This window comes from Parasteatoda tepidariorum, chromosome 12, assembly GCF_982258835.1.
Source record: "Parasteatoda tepidariorum strain Cologne lab strain chromosome 12, Ptep-v5.0, whole genome shotgun sequence".
NCBI classification, from domain to species: domain Eukaryota; kingdom Metazoa; phylum Arthropoda; class Arachnida; order Araneae; family Theridiidae; genus Parasteatoda; species Parasteatoda tepidariorum.
The window spans coordinates 53,256,601-53,275,608 of record NC_141766.1 but is presented as its reverse complement, the minus strand read 5'-3'; the positions used below and the strand labels follow the sequence as shown (position 1 = coordinate 53,275,608).

The 19,008-nt window shown below is 27.3% G+C and overlaps 1 long non-coding RNA gene across 2 annotated transcripts in view; it reads left to right on the top strand.

Annotated features, from left to right (window-relative positions):
* LOC107439389 (uncharacterized) overlaps window positions 1–19,008 on the top strand; it is a 149,522-nt gene that overhangs the window by 117,285 nt on the left and 13,229 nt on the right. For both annotated transcript variants that reach the window (XR_011638325.2, XR_001583558.4), the window contains exon 2: window positions 10,003–10,137. This is a non-coding gene — a long non-coding RNA (uncharacterized LOC107439389). The remainder of the gene's footprint in view (window positions 1–10,002; window positions 10,138–19,008) is intronic.

The window sequence follows — 19,008 nt, the reverse complement described above, 5'->3', positions numbered from 1 at the left end:
AGCATCCAACTATGTAGCTATATGTACCACCGTTCAATGCAAACAGGGTACAAACGCTTGGGAAACATTAATCTATACGTTCGCAAGCCTGCCTGATGTTTTATACTTACAGCAATTCGCTGTCGCCTTTTACAATAATTTTATTCAGAATTTTTAATAGTGTAAGTTTAAGCAATTTACGAGAAAAAAAAACTAATGCTCTGAAGTATGTTTTTCACACCTTTTCGTTATTTTTATTCCTAGAAGTCAATTCATAGTTTGCTTCACACAAATCAATTTCCTACAACAATATTTAATGAAACATATTTATTTATTATTGACTGCCTTCCATAATTTCCACATAATTCTAAATTAATAACACCGAATGTCATTCAGATGGCTTCCTTTAATTAAGTACGAATTTAGTCTACAATAAGGCTTTATTTCGCTTTGCTCAAATTTCTCACCGTTCATGATCATCAGAGGTTAAGCTCCGCATTAAGCAACTAAACTGTACGATCTATAAGACCATAAACTAATTCTGAAGTCTTCTCTTTATTAAAATCACTGGAAGCGCATGTCATTTAGCCAGTATCGTAGGGAATTATTTTTCAAATATATCTTAATATTAACAAGAATTTAAATTCATTAAAATATATCTATGCGAATATATGAAAATCTAATCAGTTGAATCGAGATGGCGACTCTAATTAATCGTACTATCTGTCGACTTCTAGATCACCAAGAAATTCCCTATTGGCTTTTCGGCCGGCATTATAAGCCCTTCTATTTATCTACCTATTTGAACTTAGTAATTTAATCTTAAAATATGAATGATAAAATTCTCTAACTGTTAAGCAGAAAAGCTCTATTCGTTCAAATTTAATGAAGCAAAATGAATTTTAGAAATAAAAATAATGTTTTTCTTAATTAAAAATAGATGAATATTTAACATTAAATTTCATTACTTTACCTTGAAAATAAAAAAGCCTTAATCTCCTTGGTGCATATATAGAATTTACACAAATAGTAAAAACAAATTAATGTTTTAGCAAAAGCTTTCTTTCTGAAAATTATTATTCTTTATTAATTAAATCATTTATTTTAATTAATTGTTCAATTAATTTTTTATCACTTTAAATGAGATAGACTTTTATAATTGAATATTAATTTATTATATAATAATTATTAATAATAATTAATAATTAATTTATTATATATAAAATAAATATATTAATTTTAATTGCCTTAAAACACGAGTTTATTCTTCGTGCTACAAGTATAAAATTTACCCAAATTGAAAAAAATTATAAAGTTTAATTTGAATTGTTCTTAGTAAATATTAAAGTTTTTCTTGATTTTATAAAGTTTAGTTTTTATTATGTTATAGGTTCGTTATATAGGTATTTTATAACATTAAATGGGTTTAAAAAATTTTCCGTCGTTTCGTTTTTAAGAGATAATTCAAACAACATTAAAATCATTTTTATTTGTTGACAAAATTCTCTAAAATGGCTGCATAAATAAAAAAGCTTGAAATTCTATTTTTTCTAAAACAAGAAAAAACATTTGAAATAGTTTCCTTCAAGTAATACAAATAGTGTTGAAGTGTATGTTCGACTTATCCTTCCCAAATCTAACGAAACACATACACTTTTATTTCTAGATGGTTTGCACTTTAAATTATGTACGTCAAATTTGATTAAATATGTCAGATTTAGAACACATTTATTTTTTTTCTTCAGGAATTCGTCAAGGCACTAAAGTCCTTTCTGCAAAAAATTGGCATCCATTGCACTGGTTTAGTATGTAATATAACTCGTGCGTATGACCCAACAATTCGTAAACATTTTTTTTTTTTGTATTTTCTTTGGTATTTAAGCAAAGCAAGTAATGTCAGTAAACGTTACATAATAGTTAACCTTGTATTTCAAAAATTATTGGGTCTTATTATTATTATTATTATTTTGAAAACCTCTTTATTATTCAAAAAATGTGCTATAAACAATTTTCTTCTGACAAAAAATATTGTAAGTTGTACTATATGAAAATAATAATTCCCTAGTACAATATACTCTTATGATATTTTTATTAATCAAAACAAGATAAAAAAAAATACCGAGAATGGTATTTATGTGCGGAATCATTATTTATACTGTACTTATTCATTGCAATTTATCACTAATCACCTTTTTACTTCAAAAAATAATCGTAAACTGTTGTTTCCTTGACAAAGTGTAGTAGTAGCAAATTCTGCTAGGTGCTACTTTTGAGAAAAGTTACAGCAATGCTTGCGTCTTCTTGTCTTGTCTAATTGGAGAATATCTTTCTTCTGTGTAACATCTTGAAGAAGAATGTCAACAAAAAAAAAAATTTGAATTGGCCATTAAATGTACCAAAGGCGTAAAAACTGAATTTTAAAGTTTATCTCAGATCGTTTAGAGAAAATCGAGTCGGAGTATTGAAAAAATCGTAGTCAGAGAGATATAAATTTTGACAATGCATCTTTCAGTTATCAATTCCCGTGAGATTCGTCTAGTTTCAACAAGGAAAAGAAGTAAAACGTTTAAACTTCAGAAGGCAAATACCTTAAGCTAAATTCAAATAGTATATTGCAATAAAATCTTTAAATTGAGTTATTTCATAATTTTAATCTACAATGTCAAGCGTAATGACAGCAATGCTTGTACGATGCAGTTTTTGTACGAAAAAAACATGTTAATTATTTTCGTAATTTAGAAATTCTTTGCTTTATACAATAAATGTTTCATTTTAATTTAAATAAAAATATAGCATAAATATTTTTAAAAAAAGAAAAAAGACATTTTTTACAAAAGTTTGAATTGAATTAGCTTCGAGTATAATTTAAAGTCAGATGGTGAAGATTTCCATGATTTTGATTGATGGATCATGAAAGATTACCCATCAAATTACTCTGTAATAAGGAACGAATTTTGTACTTTATTTTAAATCCAGCTGATAGAAGAATTGGAAACAAAGGGTTGCGAAATGGCTCACAATCCAAGAAATTCTGTTTTTAAGAGGAGGGGAGCAAAGATATCTTCAAAGTAAATTTAAAATGCCTCCCAAATTTAAAAATCTTTACCTGGAATAGAGGCACCTTCAAAGCATTTAAAAACCTATCATGCAACCCAATGCCAGATTACTCATTAGGTCAGACTAGGCCATGGCCTGGGGCCCCCATTGATTAGGACCCCCCTTGAAATGGATTTTTTGAAAATAAATTTTAAAAAATTAAGAAAAGCAATGATTTTTTCAGAGAAAAAATCAATTTCAAATGTATATGTTATGATTATACAATGTTATGATTATTTTTTAGATCTAATTTAACAAAATAAAGTAAAATTTAATTTATTATTATTATTTTTTATCTTAAATATGCTTTCCTAAGTAAAAAGATATATGAATACTTTTATATTTGAATAAATAAAAAATATATGAAAAAAAATTTTAATCTAAGAGCCCCAAAAATTTGAATGATCTAGGGCCCTGCCTACGCTTAATCGGGCCCTGATGCAACCGAGGTAACCAGAAGATTTTCGATGAGATAGTATAAAACTAACTCTTCAACAGTACAAAACTTGAGGCATAATATAAAATAGAAACAATGCAAGCACTATTTTTTCTGTACTGACAGTTGTTGAAGCGTTTTGTTAGAGTAATAGTTTGAAGAAAAAAATTGATACATCTTGCGTAGAATCATCACATTTTAAATTTAGGATAATTTTTTTTGTTTAAAATCCGAATGAAATAGAAGTCCTTAAAATGAACTTAATTGACTTAAAATTGTTAAAGATTTAAGATAACGTCACTTGGCATCAATAGAAATCAGTAAAAAAATATTGAGATAATTAAAGAGCTGTCCAAATAGAAAAACTACGCGATTGTTTCTAGTCAATTTTCAAAACATAAAATGTATCCTCGCAGAGGAGACAATAAGAAATGTGATTTTTATAAAAATTGTCACACTAAACAAAATATCCTTCAAAGGAAAAAACAAAATAATTTCGTTCTGGTTCCGAACAAAATAATATCCTTCATCATGCTAAGAGGATGGTAAATCTCATTCTAAAGTTTTATATTTTCAGAAATGGGTTTTTGAAGATAGGTCTTTCAAAACCATCTATTTCGATTAATGCTTCAAATGTAGCTCGATAACAAGATTTACAATTTGCCGATGCTTTAATTTGTTTGGAAAATTTAGATGCAAAAGTAGCAATATCGAATCTTTTAAACCGTTTTCGATACTTAAATTCTCAATTAGTTGCCTTTTTATTTCTTGTTTTTTTACGAAAATGTTGAAAAAGAAATGAAAATGCCTTCAAAACTATCGTCACATGAGAGATATGAAATGGAGAAAGAATATTTATAACTTTTTCATAATATTTAACTTTTGATTACGCAATTTTTTTTATTTCAGTTTTATTAATTCTCTTCTCATTTATTAAATTGACTATGAATTCCAGATTTTCTATTTTCATCATAATTAATTGTTCCAAGATTTGTATCAATGATAGAATCACTTTTTTGATCAATAAGTATTTTATTTCTTTATGCCTTATTTTAAAAAATTATATTTCTTGGCTTACTTTAACCATTTTTCAATAGTTTTCTCTTACTCTAACAAAAAAATTTTTTTTCGTCTGGGGTTAGAAAAAACATCTTTTATCCATTGATATGTGCATTCGAAAAAGTTTGCTTCAGTTATGAAAGTTTCAACTGAAATCATTAGCTACAAAATAAGCCCAGATTTCTGTTTCGAGAGAAATACATTTAGGCTTTATATCGTGAAACGGCAAAAAAAAAAATTTTAAAAGAAAAATCAAGATTTTTATACACAGGTTGGTGGAGTTTTAAAATTTGGAGATTGGTGGAGTTTTATATATATATATATATATATATGTGTATATATATATATATATATATATATATATATATATATATATATACATATATATATATATATATATATATATATATATATATATATATATATATATATATATATATATATATATATATATATATATATATATATATATATATATATATATATATATATATATATATATATATATATATATATATATATGGTTTTCCGGAAAAGGCCACCCTTTATACCTATGTTTAGAATTTAGAATCCTTATCAAAGACATAAACAAAAAGGTTTACACCTATTGGTATTCGCAAATATTTCTGCTAGAGAAAAACGAAAACGCTATCAAGATATCAACATCTGAAAACTCAAAGTAGAGGAAGGCGCATGTAATAAACTCATTAAAAAATTTAATTCACTTATAGTTGTATTTCATTTCATTTTATGTTGAACTCGACGTTTCGCAATTACTTGGTACTACTCATAAGAATTTTACTACAATAATCGGAGCATCCAATCTTTTAATAAAATGCGAAAAATTAAAATAAGACGATTTCCTTACAGATTAAACATTTGCTTCGAAAATAACTAACATATCATGATTTAGTTAAACAATTCCCTTTTCCTTCAGTTTCTAAGGATTTCAAATGTATTTCAATGTTGAAGGGTTGAATTAAAATTACAATACATCTCTACTTTTACTATAGAAGAATTCATAGTTGTATGGACTAAAATGTACAAATCAATAGAAAATTGCCGTATTTTTCGAAACGTGTGTTTTCATGACGCCTTCATGAAAATTTTAATATCAGGGCCCTGATCGGTAAATCCCAAGACGTTATTTAATTAATATTGTTTTCCTTAACGAATTGACGAATGACTGATCTTAATAAATCGAAAGGCTTAGTAAAATTTCTGAAAAGAAAGATTTTTAACCGAAAAAAAAGTCGATTATGATCCCAATAATGCGAAATAAATACATTTTCCTAAAAGCAAATAATTTTTTCTCTATTTACAGCTTCGAAACACGAAAATTTACGGTGGTGCTGCCATCTATTATTGTCTATAGGAATCAAATATATAATTTTGTTCCTTTCCTAATTTTATGACTGGTTATTAAAACAAAAATTTCTTGGGTGATCTTAGCCTGATTGATTATTGATAGGGGCTAAGCATGATTTACAATAAAAGATCATGCAATTTACATTGGTTGGTTTAAATAAAAAAAAATTAAGTTTAATGCCAAAAGAAATTGTTATACCTAAAAATATTTACTTAAATTTTATCCTTTGTTAAATAAATCGAATTTCGTTGCATTATATATACGAGTATATATAATTAAATATCAGCCATATTAATTGCAAACTTTAAATTATTCAGTATATTATTACCTTGCACACATACATTTTCGAGCTAAACCAAGGTAACTAGCACATAAAACGCACTTCAGTGCTGCTGTAAAAACGCGCCAGAAAAGAGCTCTCTATTTACGCTTCTAACCTCTATTTGCGGTTCTGTTTTCTTAATTTATAATCTGGCAATCTTTTTACAAAAGTATTTTAAATCATTCCTGAAAGATTCCATTACGTGCCATTTGAAATTGCTACTTGCTTTATAGATTACATTTTACGTTTTGTTCTGTATATTTCTTATATTTTATTTTCTGTTTTTTGCTATATATTTTTTTTTCGTACATTTTTTACTTAATGTGTTCTATTTTCATTTCAATTTTTTTTTAGTGCTCCAGACAATATTGTATTGATATATTTTGCCTTGGCTATATTAATACAATATTAGAAAGTACTTCTTTCTGCGTATATAATCGTACGAACTGATGACGAGATTATAACTTTTCATTATTTTGTTTTCCGGCTTTTTAATATTTTTTTTTATATATGTTTAGATATATTTATTTTATTAATCTTTTTTCTTCTCTTTTACTTAATATTGATTATTTCCCCTGCATTCTCTATATTTTTAATATATATATATATATATATATATATATATATATATAGATAGATAGATAGATATAGATATATATATATATATATATATAAGTTCAAAATGAAGAATAAAACAAAGAAAATTATAGACATATGAAGAAAAAAAAAGGGGGGGAATAATAGGTAAAAAATAACAAACAACAGTTTATATAATATATATACAAAAAAAAAATGGATGAAATTTTATATAAAAAACCGGAAAAATAAAACCGGAAAAAAAAGATATAATCTTTTCTTCAGCCCACACGATTATATCCGCAAAACAGAGTGCTTTCTGATATTGTATCAATAAAACCAAAGTAAAATATATTAATACAATAGTGTGAGGAGCACTCAAAAAATTTGCACTCTGTTTTGCGGATATAATCGCGTGGACTGAAGAAAAGATTATATCTTTTTTTTTCCCGGTTTTATTTTTCCGGTTTTTTATATAAAATTTCATCATTTTTTTTTTTTTGTGTATATATATTATATAAACTGTTGTTTGTTATTTTTTTCCTATTATTCCCCCCCCCCTTTTTTTCATATGTCTATAATTTTTCTTTGTCTTATTCTTCATTTTGAACTTATCTAATGAGTTCTGTTTACTTGCAGCTTAAGCGCAATAAATGAAACTTATTGTTTTTCCTAACTTTCTTCGTGTTTTCTTGTATTTACTTATTTATATATATATATATATATATATATATATATATATATATATATATATATATATATATATATATATATATATATATATATATATATATATATATATATATATATATATATATATATATATATATATATATATATATATATATATATATAGTTGTGTTTGAGAGGATTGGAAAACCATTGAAGAAAGTGATCCCCTTTGCAAGGTAAGGAGAATGCTGAGAAAGGATAGTTAATTCATTCGGGGGTTGACAAAGGAATTTCGTGCCCAAATTAATGAGATGCAGTGGACAGCCAATTATCGTCCCCAGTAGAAACCTCCAGTATAAATGCAACTGTTGTGGATACATGGAGAGAGAACTCCAATGCAAGACGCTCCTGCATTTGAATTTTGTGGAAATTGATGATGTTATCGGAAAACTAGGAGTGGGATAAGAAAAATATAGGGTTTATTAGCGGGCATTCTTTGTGTTTTTAACAATACTCGTTGCAGCAGTTGTTGATTCTGGTAATTTAATTCCACACTGATTAAATAATTCCTATCCTATTTAAAAAAGGAAAGATAAAGTGCTCTGTGTGCACTAAAGTAATTAGTATAAGGAAAAAAATTATTTTATCAACAGAAAAAAATTTAATTACTCGAAATCATTTACTTTATTTTATTCATTTCTTTTAGTCATTTTCAGAATATTGATAAAGGGGCTTAAGTCTTTTAAGCAGCTATCTATTGATATAAACTTAACTTGTGACTTTTTATATTAATTTTTATATGAATTACTTTTATATTAAATTGATATAATTGTAATATCGTCACCTGTCCCTTTTTTATTCGTCATTTTACTTAAATTGTAATTGTAGAAAATCTACATAGATATCTTTCAATTAGTTATGTAAAAGTAAGCGACTCTATAGCTTACTTTGTGAAACTTGTTGTTTTCGTTAAGCAATGTTATAAACGGATACTTTTAGTGATTTTAGAGGACAGATTGTGTCTAGGTGACAAAATGGCATTAAAATACTTGATATTTCTGAGCAACATAAAATACCAAATAGAAGAGCAATAAGGTTATAAAAAGCGTATTTTACTGAGGATAGCACCAAATCTTCAATATCAGAGAACGCATACTCAAAAAAATTATAAAATATGATATTTAAAGTAACATTAAAGATATCTTCTTTAATTTGAAGTATTTCCATTTAAAATTTCCATAAAGAATAATTCGTTTTGTGTGAACCGTGGTGGCTCAGAAAATAGACCGTTCGCCTTCCAATGAAGCGGACCAGATTCGAATCCCGACGATGGCTGGTCGATACGAATTCCGAACCCGGATCGCCGACAACAGTGGCGGCGGAAAATATCCTGGATAATATAGATGGATAATGGGATAGAGTCCCCTTGCCATTAGGCTAACCGTGGGTGGTTTTCCTGGTCTTCCTGTCCATGTAACGCAAGTGCTGGTTAGTTCCATCAAAAAGTCTTCCACGAAGGCAAATTTCTCTCAATACTTGATCCAGGAGTTCGCTTGTCTTCTGGATTAGGCTCGAAATTACAAGACTATGGTGTTGCACATTAGTAGTCGTAAGCCCGTAATTGGGTCAGCCGCTCAACGATGGTCATAAAATAAGTATAAACTTCATGTCGTCGGGCTTAAAAATGAATTTAGAAATATCATAAAAGTTAGCCATGTTTATAGTTATATGTAGTTCTCCAAAAAACGTTAATTACAAAGTATAGTAAGCAATTTTTGTTTCAATTCTTGTTCATGCACTATTAAGTGAGGCACTTCAGTTTCATAATTTGTGGTTTAAGTGAATAAAAGGGGGCAAAAATAACAATTACTTACCTTTATCCTGCGTTTTTTTACCTTCGCCATCTTCACTATTTTGTCAATACTGCAAGAATACATTTTGATTTGCAAATAAATTTGAGGCCTTAATAATTCAGGAAATGTGCAGATTGATTTTTTTAAGCTATGAGTTTGTTCCAAAAAAAAAATTATAATTAGTATAAATTGTGGAGCACTTAACAATATGGTGGATAGATGAGTAGTAAAAATGAAACCTGTTAAAATTTCTATAATTAAACACCGCCATTCAGTGGCTAAAATAATAAACATTGAAAGGTTAAATCAGTCATAAAATATCTATTAAATAACATAAAGTGTATATGAACACTTGATTCTTTATTAACTTGAAAGCTAACTAACAAACACCAAATTATCACCAAATTAAAGTAGGAATTACACTACAGTTTTTACAGCGTAATGAAAAAAATTTGGAAGTTCCATTAATAATTATAAAAATGACATCAAGTCAAAAGTCCACATTTGGTACATTTATGGTTTTTTAAATACTAGTTATACCTTTAAAATGCATTTTTGTGTCAGTGCTAAAATATAACTGAAAGTTTAATATAAGCATGCGTTAACCATGATACAAATATGAGAAACTTTGTTTTTTTAGGAGCTTTCTTTCTGGGCATAAGGAAAATAAAGCTGTATTTCTGGTTCTTTTAGACTATAAAAGAGGATGGTTTTATTAGAGATGCATGGGCAAATGCAATAATAAGAAGAGCGCTTAATAATGGAGCCCTTTTAGGTAAGTATTATCTCTCATTTTACATTTTTTATGTCACTATAATTTTATTTAATCATAACAAGCATTAAAAAAAGCGTTGTTAGTTTATTAATATTATTTAATTAACATTACTGAATACAATTTATTTTTTTTCTGAGTTATTAAAGATTGCAAGCTGTTTTCCTATAGATTTTATATTAGCAAAATTTAAACTGTTAAAAAAAATTCTTTTAAGAGCTAAAGTTAAGTTTTAAAATTTGTTTTGAAAAAATTAAAAAATTTAAGAATTTTTAACTTAATATATTTATACAGATTTTGCACCATATTTTTTTTAGTATCTAGAAAACTACATAGTATTTGCCCCTGATCAACATATTAACTTTTTGTATTCATCAACAGCAATATTTTTCTGATAAAACCTTATAATTCATTTTTATAATATTTATGAAAGTACATATTATATTTCTTTTCTTTTTATTACATTATTAACAGTCAATATTTTCCTTAAAAGACTTATAATCCATTTATAAATAAATAATAGAAAAAAATGATCTTTATGTTCAAATGGCTGTAAAATAAATTGGATATTTTTCTAGTAATGTAACTAAGTATAATAATATAAAATACATTTTCATTTAAAATAAAATTTTAGCATTCATTTAAACATTTTATACATAAATTTCAAACTTCATACGAAATTATATCAAATTCACTTGGCTAAGAAAACGAGATATCTTTAAAATAAATTTTATTATCTGACAAAATGTCCCATAAAAACGGTGTAATATTACATACGTAATACGAATATAAAACTTCACTTTATAAATGCGCTCATTATTTTCAAAATGCAACGTTATAATTTGATACTCTTTTTTTCTTATAAAAAATATTAAAAACATAAAATTTAACGAAAGCATGGTTTTGAACTAAAAACAGTGAAATTTAATTCTTGATCAGCATCTTTCGCAATAGTTTTTTTTTCTGATTGTCTTTTTTCTGAAAAAGTATTACAAGGGAAACTACTCGTGTTTCTTCAGACTAATGCGAAAAGTAGAAAATTTTATTATTTTAAAATAAAAGCTTTTGCAACAGGTTCGGAACATTTATGAAAATTATGAATATTATTGGTTTAGTTCAAACTTTTCATCCCCGTTAAATTAAATTATTAAATATATTATACAATATTTTTCAGCAAGAATATATAAGTGTTTTTTTTCTCCATTTTTTCTAAACATTATTGTTATGAAAATCACTTTCAGTTCCAATTTCACAGTCATATATGGCAGTACTTTTACTTTCGTTACTTGTACAGCTGGTACAAGTAAAAAGAACGTACTTTTACTTACTTCGTTACTTTTTAAATTTAGTACTTTTACTTGTACTTTCGTTACTTTTTTAGGGAAAAAGTACAAGTATTTGTAACGGAAATGTCGAATGAAATCGTTACTTTTTCTAAAACTCGGTAAGCTTTCTAAAAAAAAAAAATGCTTTCGAAATGCAATTATTTTGCAAAATGAATAAAAATATTAATTAGCAAGTTATTTTCATTCATTTTCGAGTTTTATGCATTTGTTTAATACATTTTAAATAAAAAATGTTGGATTTTCTTATTACGTTTTTCAATTTTATTTTTGAACTCATTAATAATACAATTTTTGTCTTAATACATTTTTTACTAAATACATTTTTACCTAGCACATTTTTTACTAAAATTATGTTTATGCCCGACCTTGTCAAACAATGCCCAGTCAAATCTCTAAGAACTTCAGAACTATTTGCGCTTCTAAAAACTATTATAATTACTATTTTAATTCTTGAAAACTCGAAGGTATTAATTTAGCCTCTGATACTAAAATTCGTTTACAAATTTTAATTATTCCGTTAGGCAGAAATGTTCGGAAAATGATTTTCTTGCATAACTTCAGCATTAGCCATTGTTACAAATAAAACTGTAGACTGTTCTGTTTCAACTTATACTGCACATTCAATTATTTTTTACTATCTCAAAGATCACAAAGCTTTCTGAAACCCCGCGTTTGCTTTGTTTATGTTTGTGCTTTTAAAACGCGTTTCTATAAAGTAAAACAATTTTAAATCAATGGTAATTTAAATAAATAAAAGTAAACTAAAAATTAAAATCAATAGATAAAATTTCTTTCTCGTGCAAATCCATAAAAAGTTTGATATTAAAATTATGTTTGATTTTAAAATAATATTATACTATTATATTATAAAATTATATTATAATATTCTTCCGAATTTAAAAATAAATCCATAATTTTCAAAATTAAAAATAATTAAATAAATAACTACAATTTTGCAAAAACATTAAAAAGCATAAGAATATTATTCAATAAAATTTTAGGTTACTTTGAATTTTCGATTTCCAAGATATGTACTTTTAAATCGTTACTTTTTTTGTTTAGTACCTGTACTTTTACTTGTACTTTTTACTCGTTACTTTTTAAAATAAGAACTTTTTACTTTTTACTCGTTACTTTTTTTAAAAATACTTGTACTTTTACTCGTTACTTTTTAAAAGTAACGTTGCCATATATGTTCACAGTTGCTCTGTTGCCTAGCTAAAAATATTTCCTCTCTATATACGTAAAATAATATTTCGTTATGGACCAAACCTCACATGCCTGTATTATGTCCCTATTTAACCTTTGTATTAAAAGCACGAAAATTAATAAATAAATATAAACATAAACTAATATTTATTGCTAGTTACAGTTTAAGGGATAGTATTTTAAAACATTTTATCATTTTAAAACATCTCCCTCCACATTCACTTATCGGCCAGTGTTTTTGTGAGTTAATAAAAAATCAGGTGTCACCCAATAAAACAAAATTCTTAAACATTTCAGTTATTTGTTACTTTTATTTTTCGTTATCTGTTATAGCATGGTTTATCTCTAACTTAACTCAATCTTCAATTAGCGTAATATTTACTTTCGAAAAATGCAGGTGGAAATGATAAAATTAACTGCAGCTAATTGTGTACTCTATTGATATTTACGTTATATGCACTAAATATGCACTACTTATGCAATATACTTAGATATTTAAATAAACTTATCACTATTACTTATCATAATTATCATCATAATTACTTTTTTCATTGAATTTCAGGACATTAGAGTGCCATAAATAATAAATTTATGAAAAAATTTATCGATGTTGCGTGCGTTATATTTTTTTTTGACAATACAACCAATAGGTAAAAAAATGGCTTTTTAATACAGATATATTTTCAATAAAGAATAAGAAAATACTTTAATATATCAAAACTTACTTTTAGGAAGAATAAGTAAGTTTAAAGCACATTACTTTTTTGCTAAAATATTAACACATTTTCGTATGTTACTTTTTAGAACATGACTCAAAAATACGAAACTGCTTTTTTATAAAATTCTTTTACACAGTATTATAACTTCCCTTTCATTTGTTAAAATTTGATTAGTATTTTATCCATCAAGCACACGAAGACCATGTTAAAGAATTTTTTTGCTTTGTTTATACAAACTTCAGAAAATATAAACTCAAAGACAATGCACAGTGGGTAAAATGGCATTAAATATTAATTATTCCTATTAATGATATTTAATGAAGAATTTGACTATCTAATTTGTTGAATTTAAACAGTTTGTTGATGAAATTGAAACATGAAGATGAAAGGTTGGTACTGTATATTCTTTAGATATTTATAGTTTAATTACTTTAACAAGCATTCTCAATAGAATGTTAAACAGACATTAAAATGACTGTTATTGGACACCTATGCATTTGAATGTAAGTTTATTAGAGATAAAATTATTTATTATTTTTGCCGTGTCCTGCATCAACAAAATTCTTTAAGGAGTATTTATCGCTTTGCTCAAATTCTTATTGCGTTTACGTCAGTAACCAGAATAATTTTCTACTTCCAATGAAATCGTCCATCTGTGAGCTTTTTATTCTGCACAAATTTCAAAATGCTTGTTTAGGAAAATGGACCCCCCTCAAAATGCGTGTTTAGGAAAATGGACACCCCTCAAAATGCTTGTATAGGAAAATGGACACACCTCAAAATGCGAGTTTATGAAAATGGACACACCTCAAAATGCGTGTTTAGGAAAATGGACATACCTCAAAATGCGTGTTCAGGAAAATGGACATGCCCAAAATGCGTGTTTAAGAGAAAGAACATCGCATTTCTGTCATCTCTTACGATATTTGTTCTTTTTACTAAAGAATAAACTAATGGATCCGAATTAATTAGTAATGTGATGACGTCCATTTACCTTAATCAACTAGCTTTTTTTAAATTAGTCTTTTTTGAAAAAAAAATATTAAAAGTTATTCTTGCATAGACGTCACACGTCCTATAAATTTATAACAGTGGTATTAAATTGGCCTAGTACATGGAGAGAAAAAAATTCTGGTAAAATTACCGTAAAGTATGGTTATGACGTTTCTGGTAAAAAAAAATAGTTAATAATCCTGGTTAATAATTCTAGTTCCAAAACACACGTTATTTAAACCATTCATTTGGTAACTTTTCCGTTCATGCGATAACGGTTTACCAGAAATATCGGAGTTCTTATTACCACACGGGGACTTGGTGGCGTAATGACTATGCTTAGTGTTTAAGAAAGTAAGTAAGAAATTCTTCATGTAGATCCTAAAATTGGGTTGAACATATGAAAAGGCACATTTTTTTGCTGTGCCCATTTCCTTAAACACAAGTTTCGAGCAATGTTTATTTTTTAAACACACATTTTGAAATGTGTCCCTTTTTCTAAACACGCATTTCGAACTATGTCCAGAACAAAAAAGTCACCGATGATTAGTATTTTAAAAAGGTTCGTCTCGTCTCAAGCTGTCTTAAAGCAAGTAGGAGAAAATGCAATTAGCATATTTACTATCGATAAAGCTTAGAACATTTCTGTAGAATTTTACACAAAGTAGTACATAATGAAAAGAAGATAAATTTTTTCAATTATGTGGTTTGACAATTTAAAGCATGCGTTAAAAAATCAATAGCATACTTGTATTTTTCTATTTATTTCATTACCCACTGTGTATCGCCTTTGACTTTATTTAATAAAAGTTTCAAAACTAATTTAGACATGAAACATCTTATTAACAAAAATAACTTAATTTATTAAATACTCAACTTTAAAATAAAATTTTAATGAAAGATTTGTTTCAAACCATTATTTATTTTTTGAATTTATAAACATTTCATTGTTAAAAAAGATTTTAAATCATCAGGTTAAAGAGATAATAACATTACCTCTCGTATTTCAATTAACTTTAGTAATTTATACTATTTTACTTGAAATATTAGCAACCTAAATCTTGAAAAGTTTATCGGTTATAATTTTTAATGCTAGAAATAGAAGCAATTACATGTTTCTTGTGAAAGTTTTATTGTGAAATAAAATAAAATAGTTCCTATTTCTCAAAATTTGAAATATAATTGGATTTAATGTTACTTGTAACGTTTAAGAAATTTTATATTCGTCTAACAAAAACTATAAAGAAAAATAGAATTTAAACATTTTTCTAGTTTTCTATCACATTAAATTTAAGTAGAAAAAAAAGTAAAAATTTGAAAACGTTCAGAAACAAAGGGAATAATTATTACAAAATATAACAATGGATGCAATTCTAAATTACCATGTACAGAATATTTTAAACTGTTAAAAACCGTCTGTGAACAATTTTAGATACATTTTTGTTATTAATAAAATTATTTTCTTTTCGAAAAGAAGTTGATGCAAGAAACGGCTGAAGTACTAAAATAGTATGAAGCACAAAAAAGCATCCTGTTACGGCTAGTTGGACAAAACATATGTTTTGACTTTTGTTTTGTCTAACCAGACTGGTACAGAGTGTTTTCTAACTTCTTTTTATCGAGTTAGATACGTTCTTTAGGTAAGTGATCCTATTTTATCGTATTCTGTTTCATTACTATAAACTTAGCATTTCAAGTAAGTAATAATTTTTTATCCTATTTACAAGTTTAAGTGTCCCTTTTCTGTTTTTCTTCCTCTTCTTCTGTTTTCTCCTATTAATAATTTTCCTTTATAACGAAGGCAATTTGGAACTAACCTCTGTTGTAACGTGACGTTAATATTAATTGAAAGAGAGCAATCCTTAATTATATCAAGCAATCTGCACTGTTAAAAGTGTCATTCTAAAATTATGGTAAAATACCTGGTAGCTGTCTATCCATCCGATTAACCGTAAAATTTGCGGTCAGGAACATTTTTTACTTTATGGTTTTTTAACCGTTTACAACTAGCATTTTTCAAAAGCGTAAAAAATGATATTTAAATAGATCTTCTAATATGCTTTTCGTAAGGTAATGGGCATTGGAGAGCGCTAGACACTGGTAATTCTTCGTGTGTTGAAAGAATGGAGGAATATTGTGGTGTCAATACTGGGACTCGAACCCTAGTTCAGTCGGTCATGAGATTGACAGATTAACCGGCTCGGTTATGATATGCACACAGTTGCAAAAACTAAGTGGCTCCATTAGGTGGTCCTAGTTGGTGCGATAAAATTCTGGTTGTTTAACCACAATAGGTGAAAGCAGTTAATTAACTACTTTTTTTCATATTTAACGGTTTGATTAGTATTTTATTTATAATTATTTGACTCCTTTGATTGAATATGGTATAAAATAACCATTAAATAAATTGTTATTTAACCATTTTTTCCGAGAAGTTTTTAAGAGTGTGTACTTAAGTAAACTTCCAGCTATTCTAATATGAGTATCATTTACTGATTATGAATGGTTGGCCACGTAAAGCTAATCACAGATGGCGCTAGTGGTTAAAATTCGTTGTAACGCTTCCGGGTTACAACTTCATACTGATTTTTAAGCGTAAGCTTGAAAAAAAAGCACCATTCAAGATTATTGTACTTGTGTTTTCAATATAACGCGTTCTTTATATCTAACTTTCAACAAAACGAACAATGATGAATTCGGAAGACTCCAGAAGCTTGCTATGATGCTATCCAAAAAATAACAAACTGTGCCATTTTACACAAATATAGCCAAATAAGGGATAACAATCAAAGTATGGCTAACCTTACACTTTATTTATGCTGTGATATTAATTTTGTTAAATTTGTTTTAGATCCATGACCTGTTAGAATTTATAAATTACAAAAAACTCTTTATGAATGGTAAAATTACGTATAAGTTTAAACACAAATCACAATAATAGAACTTCCTTAAATATTAAGCCTGTTCACTCATCGCCTCGAAAGAATAAAATAAGCGGCGGGATACACCGGAAGCTTTCAAAATTGTTTTCAAGTTTCAGGAAGCTTGTTAGGAACCTTGTATAGGCTTACGAAAGGCCTGTTTAGACGATCCTAGATCTTGGACGAAGATTTATTGAAATTGATGGAAACTTGTTTTGTTTTGAGCTTGGATCGTGTAAACGATCATTCAAGTCCTTGGATGATAGTAGAGCATGTTCTACTTTCCATCCAAGTTTTTCCTCCCTCGACCAATGAGCTTCTCAAGTTTTGTGACGTCAACAAGCAGGCTCCAGATTGTGTCATTTTATTGTCTGTTTTCATATATTTTATTCAAAATAAATTAATCAGTTATGGTCTATTTGTGTTTTTATTATTGTATTTGAATTTATTCAGTAATTCTAAAGGCATGTAAGTATGATTTTAAAATGTTGAACAATGCACATGTGCAAACTTTTCTTCCAACGAATCAGTGACATTCAAGAATTTGGATAGTGTCGATGAATCATCCAATTTATTGGAGAGGGAAATTCTACCAAATTTTTGGATTGAAGAGCTTAGACCGTGTAAAAAGGCTTTAAGTATATAGAACCAACGTGTTGGCTATCACTGAAAATTCCACTAAATGTGCTGTAGCAGAAGTGATAAAATTTCTTTGAAGTAAAAAAAAACTGTCTGTGACAGACATGCGGCGTGGATCGCGTAGGGTGTCGTTGCATGATAGACTTCACATAGTCTACAGGAAGGACCCAAACTTTATTCCTTTTAATAACCATCAGTTAATTACCATGAAGAAGTAGCTTGAGGCATTGCTGACTGCTATAACAAGTTAGTTGAGATTGCAGAAAATATTTTGTACAGAAAGCATTGGTAAGTAAATAAAATGACATGGCCAAAGCTCCAATGTAAGTAATGAGTATGCTGAAAAAAGAACAGCTGTACCTTTCAGATATAATTAAAAAAATTGTTGAATATATGCCAGCTTTTTATTTGCAGCGAAATGGAGGTTAATTTACGAATTGCCTGCGTAGTATTAAAATTATTGTCAAAACTTTATTCAGTCAAATCTCGATATCATGGGGGGGGGGGAAATCTGAATTCAAAACGCATTTGTTAGTTTGATAAGACATCTTTCACTTGAACATATTTCTCATAGGTCTTCAATTTCATAAAACAATTTTTACAGCCGAAATAATTTGCCGAAAAAATTCGAAATAATTAATTTTTATGGATTTCTTTTAACTGCTTTAATTTTGAAAAATTTTCTTGATTGATTTTGCAAAACATTTATAGTTCTCGCAAGAAAGATTTTCAAAAAGAAGTTGTCTGAATCGTTCTTCCAGCATTGTTAAATATTTATTGGATCTACGTCTGGAATCAAACATGAAACATTGAAAACTATGCCAAATTTGAGACACATATATGCAAAGGCGGAAGAGGAACATAAAGCAAACTTTTTTTAAATACAATTTTGAATGTAAGTGAAAAATCCTTATTAACTTGATATTAGGTAAATAATTTCATGCTATCTTTCTGATTTTGAAGCAAATACTTATTTAAAAATTATTAAATGTTAACTCTGTTCTTAGTCTGACTAAAGTGTTACGTTTTCCGGTATCCAGAAACTTT